Below are 8,404 nucleotides of genomic sequence, written 5' to 3' on the forward strand. Positions count from 1 at the left end.
TCCTTAATGACACGTTTTATTTTTTATTTCTGCTGCCTCTAGTTATGAAATTCTCCAGAGAACCATTTACATGAGACAAAACTGATTCTCAGAAAATATATCAGAAATACCAAAGTAAGGAGAATGCATAATCTAGTGTATGAAAAAGATAAAATACCTTATCTACTTTGTGTCATATTCTGGCAATCAAATTATTGCACTTGCAGTATCCATCTCTGTCAGTAAGATGGGTCACTGGCTTCTGCATTAAAAGCTCAGTTTAGCAAAATCATCACTATTTCTCAAAAAAAAAAGTTATGATCTCATTGAAGTCATGTAGGACAAATGAAATCACTATTTTTTCAGGGAATTATTTGTCTCTCCCTCTTGGTGTGGTGTTGCCCCTTTTGAAGAAATGTATCTTAAATACAGTTTATTTTCTTTCTCTTTAAACTTGCTGTTAAGGCATATGCTTGCATCCCAGACACTCTTCATTAAACATTCCTGTGCTGATGCACAAGCATCATTACTCCCAGAAGAGTGGAGAAGTTTTAACTACCCCAAACATCACAGCAATTAAGGAGATCCAGAAAAGCTTTTCATTTTGAACATCAAGTCTCATTATTCATATGCAATCAGCAAACCAGGTCATTGTTGCATTTATCCAACCAAGTTCTTGTCAAAGGGTGGAAGGAAACTTGGAAAGGCTGAACTTGGGGCTCAGGAATCTGCTCCCAGCCTGCCTTCTGCTCCAAGTCAAGCCTGAACACCAGACAGTCACTGGTTACCCTTCAAAATGAAGGTCAAGCTAATTAGTGGAGAGGATCTATAGAAGCATTTTATAACAACCAAATTAATACGAAATGAGTTCACAATGATTCATATTATTACTGAACAATTAAAAATGACAGGGCCATTATTTTAAGTCTTGGTCCAGTTTACAGCTACCTATCCCACACCAGGAGATGTGCTGCTGAGCTAAAAATACATTTCATCATTGGGAGCAAGGAATCTTGGGAGGAGTGGTATTTAAACCATCAGATATTTATGTGCAGCAAAAAGTGAAGCTCAATAAGTTTTCTGCCCTTTGTAGTTTTCTGCCCTTTCTAACAGATAAATTTGAAAATCCTAATCCCAGTCTCTTCTGTATAAGTCTCTTACAACGGAAATTTATTTATTGATTTTTGTTGTTTCTCACCAAACTGGGAATTGTAAAAATTTCATGGTTTGCATTTAAAGTCTGAATACATTGGACTTCAGCTCCTAGCCACTGAATCTGGTTTGATAACCAGAGATAATTAGTAGCTTACATATTTAAAACAGATTTAGTGAAATCAGCAATGTAAAAAACATTCACTAGAAATTTATCTATTTTTCAGACAATGTTTTTGTTTTATTTTGGGTCTGCTTGTTCGTTTGTTTGTTTGTTCCATAAGGGATAACAGATTTTGTAAGAAATTGAGACCCATATCATATATTTCTCTTCAATGCAACATAACTCAGTAATTCTAAGTTATATTCTATCCATTGCTGGTTCAGACTTTGACAATTTTTTTGCAGCTCTGAATAATAATTTTAAATACAATTCTGGTGTCTCTTTCTAAAGAACACCTTTATTCTTTCAGGCAGGTGGAAGGTTAGTGCAGCCTGCCTGAACAGCAGATGGCCAGCAGCAAAGCTTTTCCCTGCTGACATGATTATAAAGGGAGCACACTGCTATGAAAGTGAGTTTGCTACTGCTCATAATCATAATCTACTGATTGATTTATAAAGCTCCACCTGAACATTTGCAGAATTTTACATCAAAGACATTTTTTCTTTCATATAAAAATACAGGAATTATTCTGAAAAAAGCATGATCCTGCAACACAGACCTTCCAAAGCATCCAAAGTCAAATCTCAAATGTTCCTGGTTTCCATCAGTAAAAATTTTCATTTTTCAGTAATACCTATCATGAAGCTGCCATTAGTTTTACCTGTTCTGATACTGATTTTCATGGCATTTTAAATAAAACTGAAACATTGTCCTCTAATTTTGCTTCTCTCAAGTAGTAGGACTAAAAACCATATGATTGTACATGTAAAAAAATTATGTTCAACTCTCAGTCACCCATTGTCCTTTCTCAGGTTGCTGTTATGTGACGTGGTATTTTGTTACCATGGAATATCTCACATTGGAAGGGACACAGAAGGATCAAGTCCAGTTCTGTGCTCCTCACAGGAGCACCTAAAGTTAAGCAGCATGACTGGAGCATTGTCTGGATGCCCCCTGAATTCTGACAGGCTTGATGCCTATTATATTTTATATATATATTTTATATAATATAATATATAATATAATATATATAATATATATATAATATATATAATATATAATATATATAATATATAATATAATATAGAATAATATATATTTAATGTAATTTGCATCAATGTATACTACAGGCCGATCTCTAAGTCTGACCTAATTGTCAAATATGGTATTAAGAATCTTCTGACTTATTATAAGAAACATTTTGCAGATGTTTCCCACAAAAATTTAAAGGCAATGTTAGAGATTCCAATAAAGCTTATTCATAGCAGCTATGTCTCATATTTAATTTCATATTCTTCTAAAGCACCAAGTGCCCTGGCCTATTCTGTTTTCTTAGGAGTCTGTGGAACACTATATTATTTATAAAATGCAATTAATTTTCGTTCAATCTATCCATTCATGGTGGCTTAAAAGAAAAAGCTATAATCCACCTTACTGCTTTTGTTGCATGCTCACTATTTACATTTTTGTGTAAAATCTCATTATTCAGACTGCTGATTGAATAACTTTGAAGTGTTTTGTGTCTCATTAGCAATGCTGCTCATTATGCAGGGTATGGTGACTAATGGAAAGCCTTTGCCTCACAGCTCTAGGTGATGGAGATTTTTTTTATCATAAGCTACTGTTCAGACATGAAATGATTATAGAAGTAATAATAAATAATTAAAAACTTAATTACAATTTCCTTTCAAGGACTGTCACCACTTTGCTGGTGTTTAGGTTTTGTTGTGATGCTGAATGTGGGTGTTCCCTTCTAAATGCACATAGTCTGGTATGACAAATATCAACTCCAAAAATGATACATTTATATCAGTGACGCAAAGTAAACAAGGGGGAGAAACCTCTGACAAAGGTTTTGAAAATGCTACAGTCCCTAATCCTTTAGATCAACACAGGCCAATTGCCTCAAAGTGGGAATCCTAACCCTAATAATGTTTCCTTTAAACCAAATAATGCTCCAGATCGCCTCAAGATATGGAAAACTTGCATTCCTTACATTAAAAAACATAATTTATATTTTTTCTTTTTCTGCATGGAAAAATACATCCCAACAGGGTGATCTATGCAATAGTACTAATAAAGGGAAAACCTCAGCCCAAGCAGAAATAGATACACATGGTTACACATGGTCTTCATCAGAAGTCATGTGTATGATTTCTTCACACCAGATAAATAAGGAATCCAGTGGGGACATAATAAATGCTCTGGAAAAAAACTTCATGATTTGCTTTTCCCAAAATTCAACCATGACTTCCTTATCCATCAAGTTTGTAATAGATTATGAAAATAAGAATTTCCAGTTGGGTTTCACGGCGTTTAGTGCATTATCCAGGGGTTTCATCTCTGTGATAGAGAGCATTCAATTTTGCTAAAGTATCTCTAATTTCCATCATTAGGAACAGCACCTTTTTAAGAAAAGAGGTGAATTCAATTTTGTTTTGCTTGTTTGTTACATATTGTAGTTTTTGATTAATAGCTACTTTACGCACAAAACATTCAGTGCTGTCCCTCTACAAAAATTGCATCATTAAATGTTAAAAATCATGGTCCCTGGAAGAATTTGTCTACTTGTATTTTATGAACTATTTCCTGAGTTAAAATGAAAAACAGGGTTAAGCTGTCAAAGAAAAATGAAAGACATCCTGAAAAGACACAGAACTAAAAGGAGCCTATTTTTAGTTTAAAGGAAGTACAAATGTACCACACTTGAATCATTATCCTCATCAGGATGACAGGTGATGCCAGGATAATAAATAAAGTCTCTGATTAGAAATGAAATTGCTATGACAGAATCCAAAGGCCACAAAGCCTTCAGATTCCCCTCTCTGTCCTCTGCATACATTCTTCCTCTTCCTCCACAATAAACTGTCTATTGATTCTAATTCAAGGAATACGCGGCAGGGAAGAATCAGCAAAGATCAACATGAGAAAACAAAGCAAACAAAAATAAGACATACAGCTGTCAGTATAAAATTTTCTAGCCACAAAGTGAGCCTAAGGAGGAGACACCAACTGTACCAGTGAGAACACAGGAAAGCCTTTTGGCAACAGTTGGTTCTGGTTTACCAAAAGACCAAAGTGAGAAGATTGCCACTCTGTGCTACAGATCTCCGCTCTAAATCAGGAAATGCAATAATAACTTCAAACACACACTGCAGATTCCCTTCTCAGTAAAGGAGAGCAGCCCTGCTGCTATGCTGCTACTACAGCCACAAAAGGAGCTACCCATGTAGGTCCCATTTTCAGGAAGCAAAATGCAATTGCAGGGATATTCCAATAGCAGCAAGCCCAAGCAAATGTGTCTCAAATTATTCTTCCTTGGCTGTGTTGTTTATGACTAAACTGCAACACAAGTAGCAGTAAGTGCACTTCGACCAATCATGTGACATTTAATTAATTAACAATAACCATTGTTTACATGTAAATCAGGTACTCATTAGAGAATTAGAAAATTATTTCTTTGAAGTGGGATTATTTTTATCCATTTGACTGATAAACTTAACGCTTCATTATATTACTCTTTGCCATCTAAATTAGTATCAGTAGGATTTGATATGACCACAAAACACAGATTGCTGCAGAAGTTGAGAACAGAGACCACCTTCTTATTTTAAACTGAAGTAAGTGAAAATACTTCTTCTGTTTCTCAGATTTTGCCTTCAGGAAACACAAATCTGCAAGTTCCAATGGGTTAGATGAGATTGAAAGTATATTGAGCATCTTTGACCTAAGGTGTGGGCTTTTCCACCTATACTGCAGGGCGGCTTTGCTTATTAATTGCATTTACAGCCCTTTGTAAATGTGTTTGAGGATTGCTCATTTCCACAGTCTAGGGCTGGAGAAATGAAATCACAATAAACTGATCTTTTGTGCCCCACCAATCAATAATGACAAACCACAGAAGTCCTTGTACTACTGGAATGCACCAAGGGCAATCCTGAGCACTCAGCCAGGCTGCAGCATGGTTTAAATGGCTGCCGTGGTAAGATCTTTGTGCATTCCTTTATTTTCCTAATAGAGACTCCTATAATATCTGAAGCTAATTTGTCATAAAATACTTGTCTTCTGTTTCAGTGTGTCTTACAGTACCCTCTTCTCTCCTAAGTATTTCACAAGTAATGATTTGAGGGGCAGAAGGAGGCAGAGATTTTACAATGCTTTTCTTCTTCTCCACCTGGGTTACAGTTTCAGCCAACAAAGCAAGGCTTGTAACAGAGAAAGTTCATATGAATTCAGTTCCATTGTACTCCACCTATCAAAGCTCAGGTCCCAAAAAAATTCAACCTAATTTTTAAATATTCTCTCCAAAGCTCACAAAGCTCATGGTGCCACTTTATTCATTCCTCAGTTCTCAGAGTAATAAAACTCAGTGATATTTGTTGGCTCGCCTGGAGCTGCTCAACTTTTTCTGCTTTGGTTGCTGTGGGACTTGATATTTAAAAAGTTTTCATTGACTTGAGTGCAGAGTTGTTACCTTTACTGGCAATAGCAATCTACAGCCAAATTTATATAGCTATGATGGTAATTTCAATAGCTAGCCTGTTTTCTCAGTTTCATAATATTACTCTGTTATTAAACTTTTATAGCAGAAATAAGTATCTCCAGCATTTTACACACCTTAGAAAAATGGCTCTCATAACAGGATACTCAATACTGTCACCTATCAGAATGTGGCATTATTATTTCTGTTTGGTTCTGTTCTATTTTGCTCTTTCTTTGTACATTTACTTATTCTACAGCTACACAAAATATTATTATTACCACCCCTCCCATGTTGTGAATCTAGGCATTCAGTCCAACACCACATCATGTTGCTCCTTTCATGACCTGCCCATTAGAATGTAATTTGCTGTGCAATGCTGGTAAGAACATTAAGAGTTAATAATTTGTCCAGCCCTCTTTAACAGCCTAAAAATATGGATGGTACAGATATGACTTCTGTGCACTTGTTGACTGCTGAAAAAAAAAATGAATTATTGTCCTTAACGCATAGGACTTACAAAGGAATTGGAATTAAGGGAGGAATCTGACTTGGACCTGAGGCCACTGCCCTTTGTGTTCAATGATTTGGTTTGATTTTGCACTGGATGCCTAAGAGTCAGGAGCCCAATGGTGGCAGCTGAGCCAGCGGCTTTTTTTTCAGCTGACTGGGTTAATAGCATGTGTATTTTTTTTTTATTTCAAAAAAAGGCTGAAGCACTTCTATTTTGTAGCCAACCTGCAGAAGAAGACCTTGTCCAGGAGCAGCAGAGATTCCCAGGCAGCAAACTGAGAACCAGTGCCTTCCCACAAAGGTGTACTTGGCACACATGTGTCATTCTGTGCACTGCTGGCTGCGTTAATTTGCTGTGACTTTGCAGCCCCCTATTACAAAGACATTTTACTTTTCACACGACGTCCACTTTAAATTAGTGGAGAGCAGGTCTCTGAAAGTTGGAACGTTTCCCAGACAAAACACAATGCACAAAGCTGTAACTTGTTCAAGAAATGATAGCAGAAGTTAGAATATGCTCCTGATGAAGCTGTAAACTTCAGCTGGTAGACTTCTCAAAATAAGGCTCAATGCTCCTGCTTAGTGATGAGTGGGGTGAAAAGCACTTCCATCTGTTGTATTGTGCAGAAACAACATCAACTTCAGAGAGGAAGCTCTTAACCTGTTTGCTTTTGCTGGAATGAAAATACCAATTCAGCAATTGATATTTTGGAAACAAGTCTCCAGTAATCATAATATTTTTTTGGATGCCAGATGGCCTGGCCTGCTCTCCTAGTCTGTGCATCAGAATAACTAAATGCTTGTATTTCTTTACGTGTCCTTTTAGGGGTGAAAATGAATATATGAACTCATGAAAATCAGAAGCTCTGAGATGAAACCTCAGTCCTGCTGAACTCATGGACAATTCTGCCATTGATTCAGCACTGTTACATTTTCATCACTGCTACATCCCAGAGTTGAAAATACATCTGGTTTATTTTGACAATGGCATTTCCAGACAGATAGATTGTTTCCTCATATTATTGCTTCAACAGACAATCTTTAGGAACAGAGAGTGCTCTAAAAATCATTTTACGACAGTAGGCAAAGGCATGTCCAAAGTGGCAAAATCAATCTTTTTTGGACTATTATTTTGAGTGACATATTTTATAATGCTTTCTTTGTTAACCTGTCAACATACATACTGCATTCCTCATATTTACAGGTCAGTACCTATGCAATATACAATTGATAACCTGTAAAAAACCAGGTGCTTTAAAAGCTTCCTGAAACAAAAGTTTCATTTCAAATGTTTCTCTTGACAATTTCTTGCAAATGAGCATCATAATCCACTCATCTGAAAAAAATGTAGTGTTTTGGAGTGTTTAGAAATGTACCCAGATTTCACCTAAATTTTATGTTCCCTAAAGACTGGGGCAATGAAAATAAATGTGAGCATTTCATAGGCAGTCAGCAGAGTAAGAAATGTCTTTGAAAACTCCTTGCTGTCTGTTTACTGTAGAATACTCTGGAAATTCCTAGACTTTAGGAAAGAGAAAGTCAGCTACCTACATTAGTTGAAAAGGTTCTTTCTTCAGTACCTTCAGTAAACCAGTACATCTTTCTTCTTCTTTGAATTAATGTAGTGACAGTAACCACTAAATGGGTACCAATTTCTAGTGGTAAATTGCTGTTGGGTTTAATTTCAGCCAAGCCCACCTTTCCTCAGTGTAATTTCATTGGCCTGAAGAGATGCACCTTTCCCTCACCTTGTATATGACACAAAGACTGTGTGGAATTATTTCTAGATCAGAATGGTCTTACCCGTGGTTCCTGTCTGCCAGGACATGTTTGGACTCACAGCGTGTGACATGTGCCAAAACACAAAGACCTCCACCAGACCAGTGCTCCCAGTGCAGCGCTAACCATTATCCAGGGTGTGCCTGTGAAAAGCAAATGCTCCTGACACTGCACTCTTTCCAAACAACAAACATTTTAATGCTGATTCCAAAGGGACTGGAAACTGGACTAAGGAATTATGCAATGAACTGCTGTCATTTTTGCCTATTCTTTCAGCTAACAAGACAGTGCTAGAGAAGGATTGTGCACATTTTCTTGTCGTGCTGCACTGTTACCAT

This window comes from Molothrus ater, chromosome 4 (assembly GCF_012460135.2).
Source record: "Molothrus ater isolate BHLD 08-10-18 breed brown headed cowbird chromosome 4, BPBGC_Mater_1.1, whole genome shotgun sequence".
Taxonomy (NCBI): Eukaryota; Metazoa; Chordata; class Aves; order Passeriformes; family Icteridae; genus Molothrus; species Molothrus ater.